We start from the raw sequence: 17,542 nt of genomic DNA on the forward strand, positions 1-17,542 counted from the left end.
TGTATGTTAGTGAAATGTTTCCTAGAAGATTCTGGAAGTATAGTTGAGCCTGGGGTGGTCATTCATGCAAGAGTAAGCTGGTTCTATAGAGTTCGCTTTTTCTTATGGTTAAAACTTAATTCACAATTTCAGAATTCTTTTTAGTAGCTCTTTCATCTGAAAAAGTCACCTCTTCTCTAAGCCTCATTCAAGTACTTTTGGAACTATAAAGCCTTCTTCTTTCCTTGGCTACTCAATTTAAAACAGTCTGTCTCTCTACGCTCCTCTGCAGAAGTGTCTTTCAACCATTTTTTTAACCTTGTCTCATAGTAAGGCACATACGTTACACTTCATACAGCTGTCCTCCAAAAATGTTATGAAAAAATATATTTTACTGCATGGAATACACACTGATATCTACCCCATTTTCTCCTATTATTATTATTATCATTAGTATTACTACTACTATTACTACTCTTTGGTAATAGTAGTAACTCAATAAACGGTCCTAACCCAATAAATTTATAAAGCAGCAAAGGCTGCCTGGCAACCTATAGTGTGGAAAACCTTGTTTTAGATCATATGAGCTATACCACTCCTTATACAACATAGTTTCACATGAGTATGTTTGTTCAAATAGAATCTTCATTGGAAGACCCTTGAGAGTTTAGATTTTCTTGTGTTCTGAGTAACTCCACCACAATGAACAATGCACATAGTAAATGCTTAGTAAATATATACTGAGTTAATAAAGGAAAGGGAAAGAGAGGAAAGGAAGAAATAAGCAGGAAGCACAATCCTTAGCCATTCCTGTTGGCTTTTGCTGCCTAGTGTTTGGTTCCTGCTTAATGAGATACCAAGGTCTTACAATGCACTGCGTTCATTATATTTATGATTATACTTAGCATTCTAATGTATGGAAAATAAAACACTATAGATATAAAGAACTCACAGTATACAAGCAAATATGTCACCAACCCCCAGCTGTGTTAGCTAGATTTGTTATAAAAGCAAAAAAAAAAAAAAAAAGAAAGAAAGAAAAAAACACACAAAGATTAAACAATTATAGAAGGTGCATTTTTTTAGAAGGAAAAAGTAAATTACTATGGAAAGAATATTCACACTGGGCTAAAGAAGTCCTAGAGTCCTAGGACTTTTAGGGCCAAGCTTCTCAGAGCCATGAAGATTCTCATGCCTCCAGCGAAAACTAAAGTGTGCTCTGTTCTATACTTATACTCTTTATTAATTGTACGATCTAAATCAACTTTTTTTTTTACCATATCTTTCCTACTTAAGGGCACATGCACCTGAAAAATCTAAAATGCGCTTCAGTGACTCACTCTAGACTCATTTCTCTCCTTTTTGCTTTTCTAGAACCAAGTCTTCCTAGCTCCACCTGGAGGGTCATATTGACCCTTTCTTTCAGCTATATGATTCATCTGACAGGCTGCTTGGAATTTAATTTGGCATTTCCCCAAGATACATTATTCAGATTTGCCTCTCTACAGAGCATATCTCTCCAAAAAGAGACTTTTCACCCCCATATCTGAACACCAGTTCCTAATCCCTGCTCAGGGTCCTGTCTGCTATTTATAGGGAGAGAAAATCAGAAAGCATTTTATCAGAAAATAATATTTTCATTAAAGATAGTCCAAATTATCCAAATTTTGACCTACGATAAACATGATTTTGTTATGAAAGAAAAATTTCTTCCAACTTCAGGGTCAGTTTGTGTATGACATTTTTAAAAATATGGATCTGCCCCTCCCTTCTCCTGCTCTCGCTCTCTCTCTCTCTCTCAAAATAAATAAATAAACCTAAAAAAAAACAACAACAGAGAACCTGGGTGGCTCAGTTAAGTGTCCGACTTCAGCTCGGATCATGGTCTCACTATTCTGAGTTGGAGAGCCCGCTTCATTTCCTCTGCCTCCCTGTCTCTCTCTGCCCCTTCCCCACACACGTGCACACACACACCGCATGCACTCAAAATCCCTCTCTCTCTCAAAAATAAAAACATTTAAAAATAAAATAAAAATCTGGAAAATCTTATATTTTAATACCAATCACAAATGTTTATGCAACACCACATGTTCATTAGCAAAATGTTATAATCCAAACAACATATAACCTGTAACCTGTGTTCAAAGAGTAAAAGAAACTTCATCACATAATTATGCTTTCATTCAACAAATATTTACTGAGCACCAATTACTCTGATAGGCTTTAAGTTTCAAGCAGCCAACAAGGCATGTTTATATGCATTGTGCCCATCTAATGGGACTTAAATTTTTCTCAGGAAAACAGAAAATAAGGAAGTAAATAGCACTTGAGGTGAATGCCAGGAGGGGGGGAAATAGTGCTGTAATAGAAAACAATGGCAGAGTGGAGGGACCTGGTAACTCAGGGAAGATCTCTGAGTAGGTGATGTTTATCCTGAGACCTGAAGGATACAAAGGAAGCAACCATCTGAAGAGCCAGGAAGGGGAACTACAGACACAGCGCAGAAGTCCTACCGCAAGAGTTAGTGGCACATTCGAGGAATAGAAAGAAGGCCAATGAAACTGGAGCTTACTGAGTTCCGGAGGGAAAATAGGGGAATGAAGGTCTGAGTAGTCTTCTGTGGCCAGATCTTGTGGGACAGTGCTTGCCAGGATAAAGGGTTTGCATTATATTATTGATCCAGCAGAAAATTAATAAAGGATTTAAAGCAGGAGAATTATGTGATGTGATAGGCATTTGTATGTTTCTCTGGCCAAACGGAAGGAGAATGGATTGGAAGAGAGCAAGTGTGGAAGCAAGAAGACCAGTTAGGAAACTTGCAGTAGTTCTAGTGGCTTCGGTGAGGTATCACTGCGATAGATTAGGAAGGTAGCAGTTGAGGTAGACGTGATGGGTGGCAGATAGGTTTTAAAGATAGGGCTCGCTGAGGGATTGCATGTGGCAGGTGAGGGAAAAGACTGAGTCAAGGATGACCATATGGCTTCTGGCTTTTGTAGTACGGCTTGTGAGGCCATTGACTTAGAAGAGGGGTGTTTGAGGAGGAACAGATTGGAGTTGGAGGCTGAGGTAGGAGCAGAAGTAGGTTGATGTAGAGAGGCAGGAAGAAAGAATTTAATTTCAGAGAAGTTAAATTTGAAATACCAGGAGAGTTGTTCATGTAGGCATTTGAATATAGAAGCTTGAACTACAGAGAAAAGTCTGGGCTGAAGATATAAATACAGGGATTTTAAAGCCATAAGAATGAATGACATCACCTCTACCCACACTCCTCCATCCCCTAAAAGGAAACACCTTCATCTTTAGATATTGATTTTTTATAAACTAATACTCCATGGCTAAAATAGAATGTCAGGTACTGAACAGCAGAACTTGGCTTCTTTTGCTATAACACATAATGGGAAAGTCTGCGAAATATAGCAAAGCCATTGGATCAATCCTTGACTCTTCCCAAATTGTTAGTGAGTTCCAAAATTGATGGGGCTTTAAAAATCCTCTAAAATTTAAAAAAGGAAAAATAGAAAACATTGAATTAGTCCTCTTCTAGATTAGATCAGGAGCTGGAGGTGGGCCAAAATAGGAATCTAAAATTTGAGCGCGGCCTGTGAGCAAATCTATCATTGAATGGATCGAATAGGGATCTGGGTTACTTGAGTTGAGTCCATAAGAGAATTTGAGCCCTTTAGCTGTACTAGAGATTGTGATAGATATGACTTGCCACTTTGAAACCTGGAAGTTCTGAACAACGTTATGTATTCAAATGCTTAACAGTCCATTAATAACTCTTCCAGGGACAGGAATTTGTGAAGGAAGCAAATGGCCACCTCAATCAGCAACTTGATTAACATATAGCATGGTAACTTTGCGAAATAAAGCAAAAACAAAGCCAGAAATGTACAGCTCCTGTGGATAGAGAAATTGGGGACTACATAAAAAGAGTCACAAGTGGGGCCCCTGGGTGGCTCAGTCAGTGAAGCATCCAACATTGGCTCAGGTCATGACCTCAAGGTCCCTGAGTTCAAGCCCTGTGTCGGGCTCTGTGCTGACAGCTTGGAGCCTGGAGCCTGCTTCGGATTCCGTGTCTCCCTCTCTCTCTGACCCCGCCCCCCCATTCATGGTCTGTCTCTGTCTCAAACACAAATAAATATTTTTTAAAAATTAAAAAAAAAAAGAGTCGCAAGTCTGATTTTACTAGTTGACTTCCATCTATTGACTCTTCTCCCAGATAATTTTGAAAACAGTCTATCTTTAATATGCTGTAGCTGTCCTTTGGTCCAGAAAAGAAATGCTTTTGAGAGAGTTAAAATAGTGTCCTGATCTTTATAGCTGTCATTACTAAGACGCTGAAAATATTTCTATTTGTAAGCAATAGTATCAGTATCTTTATTCCATTTTCTAACTTAAAGAGAAAAAAAAAAAAGTATAGAAATTTAACGTTTGTTGTTCAGCCCCAAATTGACTGATATTTATGCCTGGTATGATCATCATTAAACATGATACACTGGGAAGAAGTTTATTTCTATAAATACTAAAGCGTGCACACTAAGAACAAATGAGATTTGACAACCTAATGGATTCGCTGAACTTCTCTTTAATCCCTACCTTTAACATCTTTGTACAGGCAAGTCCATGGCGCAGTCAGTTCTTCCATTGTGATAGCCACATATGGATTCATTCAACATTCATCCACCCAACATTTTCATCTAGCTGTTATAACTATGATAAAGCCCAAAGTTAACAGTCTGGTGTTCATGTCCCTTGTATAAGAGAAGAAAATACTTTTTTTCTGGCCCCAAATATTGCTTTATTTCCCACTAGCCATATGGCTTGTCTTTTCTTCCAAAATATATGTCTTAAAACAGTAATCCACATATTCATCTTCAACTCAGTGGACAGTACTATTGTAGAATTTCTACATTATTTTTAGAATAGTTATTCTGTCATAGGAAATAAAAACTCTTTGGGAGAGAGGGAGCAATTCCTTCTCCAATCCCTTCTGCCCAATTCCCATTATACTTTTCCAGATTTCCAGTTTTTTATTCTGATTTCTGTTGAGTCAACCAGTTAATATCTTAACCATCATCATCTAACCTTTATATCTTATTTATAATACATTATTAATCCTTCTAGGATATTTCTCTAACTTGCAGAGTAAACGTGACAAGACACAAAGATTTCTTGGCTAAAACCACAGACTATAAATAGTTTTCACAGGGGAGACATCTAAGTTCAAACATCAGAATATATAAAATAGCTGTAACAATGTTAAAATACTGTCCTTTGGAAAGAAGAAGCCGAAGGAATAGCTACCCTTAGTTTCTCTGGGACTATCTCATAGGCAGTGAAAAAGCAAGACAGAAAAAAAAGTTCTAGATTTTTCTTTTCTTTTATCTGTTAAAATGGACATCTCCCAAATTTTTAGGAAACTCTTTAATTAGGTTTCTTGATCAAAAAGCAGCACAATCATTTAGAGTTTCCAAATTTTTACCTTCTTTTTATAGTTTATATTAGTTTAGAAATAAAAGTCAAAAATGCAAAAATACCTCTGGCAATTCAATGTAAACTGTCCACTTGGGTCATCCTGCTGGCCTGGAAAAGCAGAGCACCAGCACGGGAGTGACACAATTCCATTTATTAATGAACTGTGATTTTTTAGCTCAAGCTAAATCAATAAGAAGAATTTTAAGAACAAAATGGATTTCAGCTTTTAGTGCTATGGCTAACTAGAAACTAAGAGAACGTTCTTCAAGAAAACAACTCAAGAATGCATAATGGGTAACTTTGCATGACTAGGTTCACAGGATGTGTAGAAAGCATCTCCCTCTCCATACCCCCCAAAAGATTCTATTGAAAATGGTACAGTGAGCAGTCAACACACCTAAAGCACTAGATTATCTTATGAGCAAACTAAAAACCAACATTGCAGCGGGAAGACTCATCTGGCTGCTGATCAGGATGACAGTGCTGGGTCTGTGTATAAAACTCCTGTATTAAGCCAGAGACGGGTCCTTGAAGGATGCCTTGCCACTTAGCTCATAGTAAAAGTAAATATAAATTCTCCATAGGAAAAAACACCCACAATTTGAGCAACCAGGCTTATCTCAGATTAAGATCTACCAGATATAAGCATATAATTAGAAATGGCCAAGTACAAGAAGAACAAATATCATCTTTAAAAGCCAGCATAAGTAACAACAAAAGTAAACTTCCAAAGATTTTATACAGAAACAGATAAAATTAATCTCTGGTAGGTGAAGTCAGGATAGTAGTTACTTTGATTGTAGGGACTGGTAGAGGACGCTAAGAGGTTTTTAAAAATGCTGGTAACATCCTGTTTCCTAACGTCTATGCTAATTACACAGGTGGTTTATTTTGTGAAACTCCATTCATTTATAAACTTGTCATTAGTGCACTTTTCCCTGTATATATTAATCTTCAATTAAGAAATTTACTTTTAAAAAGCAATAAACATGCAAACTGTGTAGAGCAATGGCTAACAATATTTTTTAAAGTACAATTGATACGCTAAGAAAGAAGGCAATTAATGCTTAATTAAAACCAGAAAGACAGAAAAACTAACACACATACACAAAAAATTAGCACAAAAAATGCTGAAAAGATATAAACCTGATAGATATTAATCCAATGGTAATCACTTTAAATGTGAATGGTCTAAATATGCCAATTAAAAGCCAGAGAATGTCAGAATGGATTACAAAATAAGACCCAATTGTATGTTGTCTACAAGATGGGGTTTAAATATGAGTTCATATTGAATAATAGTAAAGGAATGGAGATAAATATAACATGTTGCCATAATCAAAAGCTGATTTGTGTTAACTTTGAACAATGCAACTTCAGAACAATAAAAATCAGGGATAAAGAGGAGCATATGTAATGATAAAGGGATCACTTTTCCAATTACACATAACAACCCTTAATGCACATACACCTACCATCAGAAACTGTCAGGCAAAAACTGATAGAACTGTAAAGAAGAAATGAAGAAACCTGTTGGTATAGTTGAGACTTCAACAGTTCTTTGCCAGTATATAAAGCAAGCAAAAAAATCAGTGAAGATAGAGATGGCTTGAACAGCATTATCACTCAACTTGACCTAAGTGAGATTTATAGAACACTATTCAACAACTGCAGAATGCAAATTATTCTTTTTTTTTTTTTAGTTTGTATTTAAATTCTAGTTAGTTAACAGTGTAATATTGGTTTCAGGAGTAGAGTTTAGTGATTCATCGCTTACCTATAACACCCAGTGCTCATCACCAAAAGTACCCATCACCCATTTAGCCCATCCCCCCCATCCTCCTCCCCTCCAGCAACCCTCAGTTTGTTCTCTATAATTAAGTCTCTTGGGGCACCTGGATGGCTCAGTCTGTTAAGGGTCTGACTTGGGCTCAGGTCATGATCTCACGGATCATGGGTTCGAGCCTGCTTCAGATTCTGTGTCTCCCTCTCTCTCTGCCCCTCTCCCGCTCGTTCTCTCCCTCTCAATCTCTCTCAAAAATAAACATTAAAAAATATTTTTTAAAAAGTCTGTTATGATTTGCCTCCCTCTATTCCCCCCGCCATGTTCTTCTGTTTGGTTTCTTAAATTCCACATATGAATGAAATCATGTGGCATTCACCTTTCTCTGACTTACTAAGCTTAGTAAGTAATACATACCTAATACATATTTAATACACATAATACACTCTAGCTCCATCCACATCATTGCAAATGGCAAAATTTCATTCGTTTTGATGGGTAATATTCCATAGTGTGTGTGTGTGTGTGTGTGTGTGTGTGTGTGTGTGTATCTATACACACACATACCACATCTTCTTTATCCATTCATCAGTTGATAGATGTTTGGGCTCTTTCCATAATTTAGCTATTGTTGATAGTGCTGCTATAAACATTGGGGTGCATGTGCCCCTTTGAGTCAATATATATATATCCTTTGTAAATACCTAGTAGTGAAATTGCTGGACTACAGGGTAGTTCTATTTTTAACTTTTTGAGGAAACTTCATACTGTTTTCTATAATGACTGCACCAGTTGGAATACACATTCTTCTTAAACTCACATGGAATAGTTATCAATGTATACCACATTCTGGGCCAAACAATCAAACTTACAAATTTATAAGAATAGAGATATACAAAATATGTCCTCAAACCACATGGATGTGAGGGGTGCCTGGGTGGCTCAGTCGGTTGGACGTCCAACTTCAGCCCAGGTCATGATCTCACAGCTCATGGGTTCAAGCCCCACATCAGGCTCTGTGCTAACAGCTCAGAGCCTGGAGCCTGCTTCAGATTCTGTGTCTCTCTTTCTCTCTGCCCCAACCCACTCGCATTCTGTCTCTCTCTCTCTCTCTCTCTCTCTCTCTCAAAAATAAATAAAATTAAAAAAAATTTAAACCACACGGAAGTGAATTAGAAATCAATAACAGAAAGAGAGCTAGGAAACCCCCAAATTTGGGAGATTTAACAAAATACTTATAAATAACAGATGAGTTCAAGAAAAATTCTCAAGAAAAATTTTAAAAGTTTTTTTAAACTAAATGAAAATAAAATTATATCTCATCAGAATTTGTGGGATGCAGTAAAAGCAGCACATAGAGGGAAATTTATAGCATTAAGTACATACACTAGAAAACAAGAAAATTCGAAAATCAATAACCTACTTTCCACCTTAGAAAACTAAGAAAGAATCACAAATTAAGCAAAAACAACAAGAAGAAAGGACGTAACACAAAATTAGAGCAAAAATCAATGAAATTGCAAATAGGAAAACAGTGAAGAAATTCAATGAACCAAACACTGGTTCTTTGGAAAATGGAATCAAAGCAATAAACATCCAGAAGATTAACCAAGAAAAATACAAGACATAAGTTACCAAATTCAAATATGGAAGAGAGGTCATTATACTTATCACATGTACATTAAAAGGATAATAAAGTAATACTATAAACAACCACATGCCCAGACATTTGATAACTTAAAATGGATCAATTCCTTGTTAGGCAAAAACTACCAAACTTATACAAGGAAAAATAGATAATCTAAATAGACTTATGTGTATTAAAGAAATGGATCAATAATTAATAACTTTCCAAAAGAGAAAGCACCAGCCCCAGCTGGTTGCACTGGCAAATTCTATTGAATTCTATTTAAGGAAGAAGTGATCCCAAGTCTACAATCTCTTCTTAAAACTAGAAGAGAAAAAGGACACCTGGGTGGCTCAGTCGGTTAAGCATCTGACTTCAGCTCAGGTCATGATGTCCAGGTTCCTGAGTTCCAGCCCTGGGGCTGACAGCGCAAAGCCTGGAGCCTGTTTTGGATTCTGTGTCTCCGTCACTCTCTCTGCCTCTCTCTCTCTCTCTCTCTCAATCTCTCAAAAATAATAAACATTTAAAAAAAAATTTAAAAACCTAGAAGACAAAAGAATTCCTAACTCATTTTATGAGGCCATTACTACATCAATGTCAAAATTAGACAATGACATCTCAGGAAAGAAAACCTAGAGACCAATGATATCTCATGAACATGGATGTAAATATCCCCAACAAAATATTAGCAGTTACATACTATAATATGTAAAACAATTATACACCATAATCAAGTGGAACTTACTCCACATATGGAAGGTTGGTTCTATGTTAGAAAATCAATCATTGTTATTCATCACACATCAAGAGGTTAACAAAGAAAAATCATGTAACCATGTTAATTGATACAGATAAAACAAAACCCAACCCCCGTTTTAATAAAATCTCTCAGCTAATTTGGAATAAATGAAACTTTGTCTGCTTGATACAGAACATCTACAAAACCCTTAAAGCTAACATCATACTTCATGGTGAAAAATTAGACACTTTTCTCCTAAGTTTTAGGATGAGGCAAGAATGTCCTATCTCACTACTTCTATTCAACATTGCATTATAAGTCTTATCTAATACAAAGATTTTTTTAATGAAACAAATATAAAGTACACAGATTGGGAAGGAAGAAATAAAACTGTCTTTTCCACAGATAGCAGACTGTCTGTGTTGAAAACCTTAGGTAATCTACAAATCCAAAACCCGGGAACAAATAAGCAATTATAATAAGACTGCAAGATACAAGGTCAAAGGTACAAAAGCCAAGCACTCCTATAAAGTGGTAATGAACATTTTCAATTCAAAATTTTAAAAATGTCATTTATAATAGCACCAAAAATCTATGAAATACTTAGGCATAAGTGTAACAAAATATATAAATGATCTATATGCAGAAAAGTACAATATTCTGAGTTATTTTGTAGAAATTAACAAGTTGATTGTAAAATTTATATAGAAAGACAAAAGACCTAAAATATCCAACCAGTATAATAAGAAAGAAAAGATGTAGGAAACACAAGACCCAATCTCAATGCTTATTTTAAAACTACAGTAATCAAGACAGCATAGTACTGGCTAAAGAATAGACACATAGATCAATTAATGTAGACCCTAGAAATGCACCCAACAGAATATATTGACAGAAGAGAAATTTAATGGAGAAAAGATACTCTCTTCAACAAATGGTGCTGGAACACTTGGACATTCATACACACACACAAAAATAACCTAGACACAAAATCTACACTTTACTTAGAAATTAACTCAAAATATATCATAGAACTTTATGAAAAACCTAAAACCATAAAATGTCTAGAAAAAGAAAACGGAAAAATCTCTGTAAGCTTCAGTTTGGCAATGAGGTTTTAGATATAACACAAAAGCACAATCCATGAAAGAAAAATGTAATTTGGACTTCATTAAAAATAAAAGACTTCTGCTCTATGAAAATACTGTTAAGAGACTTTTAAGAGACAAGCCACAGACTGGGAGAAAAGATGTGCAAAACCCATATCTGATAAAGGGCTTGCATCCCAAATACTTAAAACTCAACGATAAGAAAACAAACAATCTAATTCAAAATGGACCAAAAGTCTAACCATATATCTCACCCAAGAAAGTAATACACATATGAAAAGATGCTCAACATCATTTATCGTAAGTGAGTTGTAAACTGAAATACAGTAAGATATCACTACACACCTATTAGAATGGCTAATTTAAAAAATCTGACAATACTAATTGCTGGGGAGGATGGGGAGCCACAGGAATTTTTATTTATTGCCCGTGGGATTGCAAAATGGTACAATCATTTTGAAAGACAGTTTGACAGTTCCTTACAAAGCAAAGCATAGATTTGCCATGTAATTCAGCTATGACATCCTTAGGCTTCTACTCAACTGATTGGGAAATCTATGTCCACACACGAAAACTTCTTGTAAAAGTTTATACCAGCTTTATCACCCCAAACTGGAAACAACAAAGAGCCCCTTTATAGGTGATATACCTAACAGGGTAAACAAACAGTGGTACGTCCATATGATGGAATTTGACTCAAAAATAAAACAGGGGCCCCTGTGTGGTTCAGAGGGTTAATCATCCGACTCTTGATTTCAGCTCAAGTCATGATCCCACAGTTCATGAGATCAAGCCCCTCCTTAGACTCTGCACTGACAGAGTAGAGCCTGCTTAGGATTCTCTCTCTCTCTCTCTCTCTCTCTCTCTCTCTCAGCCCTTCCCTGGCTCACACATGGCCTCTCTCTGTCTTTCTCTCAAAATAAATGAATAAACATTAAAAATAAATAAATAAATAAATAAATAAATAAATAAATAAAATGAACTTTCATTTTATAAATGTTATAAATGAACATCCGTACAGTTGAATATTGTTCAGAAATAAAAATAAAAGGCATAAATCTTAAATGCATATTGCTAAGTGGAAGCCAGTCTGAAAAACTCACATATTGTCTCTTCCTAAATGTATGACATTCTAGAACAGGCAAAATTATAGAGACAGTAAAAAGGTCAGTGGTTTCCTGGTGTTTGGGATCAGAGTGGTATGAATAAGTGAATTTTTTAGGATGGTAAAACCATTCACTATGATAGTATAAGAACGGATACAAGACACTACACATTTGTTGAAAACTCATAGAACTTTGCCACACAAAGAATGAACTTTAATGTATGCAAATTTTAAATCATTTCGGAGGGCAAGGGATCCCAGGATAAAATGTGGACGACAACAAAACAACCTAACTGTATTACAAAAGTATGAATACAATCTCACTAAAGGAGAAAGAGATATTGACCTAAGTAACCTTGGAAATGAATGGATTCTATGAAACTAAAGGCAAAAAATCATTTATCAGGTTGATAACCACATTGAGGGTAAGGGTTAATAATGCTGATACTTCTGTACCTGTATACTTGAATTTAACAATTGAGTAAACAAACAATTAAGTAATTCCAATTAAATTAACAATTAAGTTGGGTTGTTGGAGCCAAATGTCTCACTGTTGGAGTAGGAGTTTACACACAAGTGAGGCTAGAATTACTTATATATTACGATTAATTGAATTAGAGTTGAAGGCATCAATATGAGCTCATGTTTAACTTACTATAGACACATATGTTTGTAATATGGACATATTTATAGATATGTATATACACAAGTTAGTATATACACGTATATATTTCCCCGCTCTGTTATCTGAGAAGGCCTAGAACAACACCTCAGTAGCAATGAGCAAACTTAACATCCACATGCTGATTTTAATACCTTTCTAAAATAGAAGGAACCAGCATTCCTTGGAGAGATGGCTTATTATTGGACTGGAGCAGGAAATAGAAAATATAACAGGAAATAGAAAATATAACCCTGGAGTCTCTCGTAGTTCCAAAAAGTAAGAGAAAAACAAAAGAAAACAAAGATGTGCCTATCAAAGGAACACAGGGACTAACTGCAAAAGTTCCCAATGGCCAAAGCTGGAAAATTTGACTGACCAGTAAGGTTCTTTGGCCAGTAAAATGCTCTGTGCCTTCTGAATGAATGAATAAAGTAAGAGAATCTTCTAAATTACCTCCATCACTCCACTTGTCAATAAACTGCAGCTCCCCCATCGATAGAAGAACATAACTTCCTTTCCAGTATTCATCATCACTAAAAAACAAATGCTGTTTGTATGGTCTTTGGGCACCATAAGAATCTTAGAATCACACACAGATCTCAAGAATTCTGTAGACATATGAAAGTGAAAAAAAAGTAAAAATCGTTTAGAAAAAAAATGTTTAGCAAAACTAAACAAAAAAAATCTATAGTCTGTGTCTATGACCTATTCTTAAATGGCTCTCTTCAGGATAAAGGAAGGTTATTTTAAAGCACCATGATGCAAGGTCAATGCCTGGGTCAGAATCAAAGTGTCCCTCCAGATTTTTAGGCTGGCAATTTGTCCTGCAGCCTCAATTCTCTGATGGGTCCAAGAAGTAATTGATTCTCAATTTGTCCAGCTTTTTCTTGTTATGAGGACAGGATGGGGATTTCCAGATACCTTACATATCAAGCCTTGTCCCAGTCCATGTGAGCAGCTATAACAGAATACTATAGACTGGATGGCTTATAAACAACAAACATTTATTTATTACAGTTTTGGAGGCTGAGAAGTCCAAGATCAAGGTGCCAGCATGGTCACACTCTCATGAGGGTCCCCAGTTCTGGTTCATAGCTGGCACCTTCTTACTATGTCCTTGCATGGTGGAAAAGCCTAGGGATCTCTCTGGAGCCTCTTGTATAAGGCATTAATCCCATTCAAGAAGGTTCCACTCTCATGATTCAAACATCTCCCAAAGCCCCACCTATGAATATCATGACTTTGGGCATTAGAATTTTAAAGTCGCCACGAAAGCAGTTTGTAGTTCTGCAATATTTATATTCTAGATCAGCAACTGGGTTAAAATGGAGTGAAAAGGAGCCTTTTATATGTAACTATATACATTAGAAATAACAGAGATGTGGTGAGACATTAACTCTACAATTTGAACTCTTGTCTAGACCAGGGTTTGTCAAAGTCTGGTCCCAGGACTAGTAGTATCAGCCTCAGGTGAAACTTGTCAGAAATTCACATTCTTAGCCACCACCTGAGATCTACTGAATCAGAAACTCAGGAGGGTGGATCCAAAAACTCTTCATTTTAATAAGCCCTCCAGGCGCTTCTGGTGCTATCTCAAGTTTGAAAACTACAGATCAACACTAAATTATAATTGCAGTTGTAACTGGAATATAGTTATAATTTTCTAATTAAATTGTCTGTTAGCTTTGTACCTGTTGTTAAAAGAAAATGTTACTCAATTAGTCATTATTAATGATTCTATTACCCTGGAGGTTATCTCAAGCAGTCACAAAATAAGTTCCCAAAATCATACAAGGGTTGAATGTGTGAAAACAGAATAGCAAATTTACAAGTTTTACATCTTATTAAAACTGATGGGGAAGGTTCCCTTTTTAAGATAAAATATTTGCTAATTAAAACATTTACCAATTTATTTTTTTCTTAGACTTATCATCTTGAAATAATTTCATACTTGTAATAGTACAATCTCAATATGCCCTTCTTCCAGCCACCCCCACAGCTAATACTTCACATAAGCATACTGCAATAATCATAACCAGAAAACTGAAAATACCATTAAGTCACCTACAGACCTTACTCAAGTTTCACTAACTGTTACATTAATGTCCTTCTTCAGATCCAAGCTCTAAGCAGGACAATACACTGCATTTAGTTGCTATGTGTGTTCAGTCTCCTCTAACTCGGGACAGTTGGTCATGACCTTGAAACTTTTGAAGTGGGTATGTAGGTCAGCCAGATATTTTGCAGCATATCCATCAATTTAGGTTTGTCGGATATTTTCTTGTGATTAAACTCAAGCCCTGCATTTTTGACAAGAATAGTCCTGCAATGGAATTACGCCTCCTCAGTGCATCGTGTCAATATTATTATGGGTGCTGTTCTCTTTATCACTTGGTTAAGGTGATGTTTTCCAGGTTTATCCATGTAAAGTTACTATTTTTTCCCTTTAAAATTAATAAGTATCTTATGGGATAAATACTTTGCAATTAGGGAAATATTCTGTTTCTCATGATACTTTTTCCATTAATTTTAGGATCCCCTGAGGATTCTTGTCTACAATAATTATTACCATAGTTGTCACCAAATAGTCATTTTTTAATTCCATTTATTGTTCATTTATTAATTGCAATTCTACTGTAACGAAGAGCTATCCCTTACCTACCTTTACTGGGTATTCAGTTACATATTTGTACTAGTATAAGCTCGTAAAAATTTATTTTATTTTATGGGTTATATTCCACCACTATCATTACCTATTTTGGTGCTCAAATGGTCCTGGTGCAGCCACCAGGAACTCCAAGTTGGTTCCGGTATCCTTTCAATGTGCTGGCATCATTGTTCGAACATTTGCTTACTTTCTGATACCACGTCTTACTCTCAGTTCATTTTGTACTTTCTCCAATCCCAACTCTTGTCACTCACTTCTCCAAAAGGCACAAGTTTATTTTACTAGAGAATAATATTTAGGGGGTGGGGATTGAAGAGTGTACTTATCATGATGATAAAACTAAATGAAAAAAATTTTTTGAAGAATAATATTTAGAAACTAAGATCTAGGCATGAGGTAGGCTTGTTGCCACTAAGGTGCCCTTGCTTCTAGGCCATCTCAATGGAGAGAGGTAAGAAATATACGCACCTATGTCGTTTTCTACATCTGGCTCTATCTATGTACATATGAAATCATAGTTAATACCGACATCTCCACTTCCAACCAAACACTACATGATTCGTTCTAGCCATAACCGCTTCCTGATTTATAACTGTTGCCCGTGGAAAAAAGAAGTCTGGCTCTCATTATCCACATTAACTTTCTTTTTTCTCAGTTCCAGAATACACATAGTTTCAGAATTGCTAACACATACCTCTGTAGAGAATAAATTCACAGGGGCACCTGGGTGGCTCAGTCGGTTCAGTATCCAACTTCGGCTCAGGTCATGATCTCACAGTTTGTGAGTTCCAGCCCCGCGTTGGGCTCTGTGCTGACAGCTCAGAGCCTGGAGCCTGCTTCGGATTCTGCATCTCCCTCTCTTTCTGCCCCTCTCCCACTTCCCTGTCTCTCTGTCTCTCTGTCTCTCAAAAATAAATAAACATTAAAAAAAATTTTTTAAAGAAAACAAATTTACAGTCTAGAGTTTGTGTGTACAGTGCATTTAGACAAACATATTGTAAAGTCCTTAATGTTTTTCACGTAATTACATGTTTCTGGAATTTTGTATTCCTATTTAATATATTTTGGTGAACATCTTCAGGTCCAGAAGCCCCCATTTAGGTCTAAAATTTTCCACTTTTAGTGACTAGTTATATAAAATTATATAAAATTATGTGTCTTTCATATTTCATGTTATTAAAGATTTCTTTATTTTTCTATTTTTTCTCTCATTTGTATTTAGAAAAGAGAACACATTGCAATACCATATAGTAAGTTCCAAAGGACAGGGATTTTTTTTTTCTTTTTCTACCGTAGCCCCAGTGTCTGGAACAGAACTTGACTTATACTAGCCACTCAATAAAAATTGGTTGACTAGAGTATTCAAATAATCATACAAGCATTTGTATAACAATGGTAAGTCTGCCAAAATTAAGCTGTTGGTAGACAAGCAATCACCACTAGGTGACAGTATAAAACATTCATACCTTAATTAATGAACAAATTGTTCAAAGCTGGCCCATAAAAGGAAAGTTAGGGACGTCACTACATAATACACATAGCTTGACTTACGAAAATCTGGAGGTACCTCTATAGGAAAATGATTAAATGTCAAACCTACTAAGTGCTCATCTGTGATAACAGAATGAACATTTTAAGAATAGTAGCTCTGTTAGAAAGAAAAAAATAAATTGGGCCTTGGAGAGCTTTGTCTTCAGTACTGACGGACAGGAGATATGTAGCAGGAAAAGCGGAGAGCAAGGGAAGCTGCTGAAACCACGGGGATGGTACTAAGGTGTGCATTAACCAAGGGTGACTTAAGATTCTTACATTGAAATTAAGTCATTGCCAAGTTCAACAGGGAAACAACATGTAGGGAACGTTGGCACAGTTGTGTCTCTTTGTCAAGAAATGAGGAAACTGGCATGAGAACTCATCTAATTCACAGGGCTATTCTGATTCCAGAATCCATGCTTTTCCTTACTACTTAGCCCACCTTGCTTCTCCTAAATTCTTAGCGAACAAAAGTTGAATTTAAAATAGTGCCTAAAATTGCCCCAATATTGACCTTTTAGAAACATCTAGGAAAACAAGACTCGTAGTTTATTTTGTTTTAATCTAAAATTACTTGTGAAGTTATTTGTTTTTAAGAATGTTGACTGTGTCAGGAGCACCTGGGTGGCTCAGTCCGTTAAACGTCTGACTTCAGCTCAGGTCATGACCTTGCAATTTGTGATTTCGAGCCCTGCATCAGGCTTTGCACTGGGCAGTGCAGAGCCTGTCTGGGATTCTCTCTCTCCCTCTCTCTCTGCCCCTCTCCCGCTCACAGGCGGTCTCTCTCTCTCTCTCTCTCAAAATAAGTACATAAACTTAAAAAAAAAGAATGTTGACTGTTTTACAATTATATGAAT

This window comes from Acinonyx jubatus, chromosome D3 (genome assembly GCF_027475565.1).
Source record: "Acinonyx jubatus isolate Ajub_Pintada_27869175 chromosome D3, VMU_Ajub_asm_v1.0, whole genome shotgun sequence".
In the NCBI taxonomy this organism is placed as follows: domain Eukaryota; kingdom Metazoa; phylum Chordata; class Mammalia; order Carnivora; family Felidae; genus Acinonyx; species Acinonyx jubatus.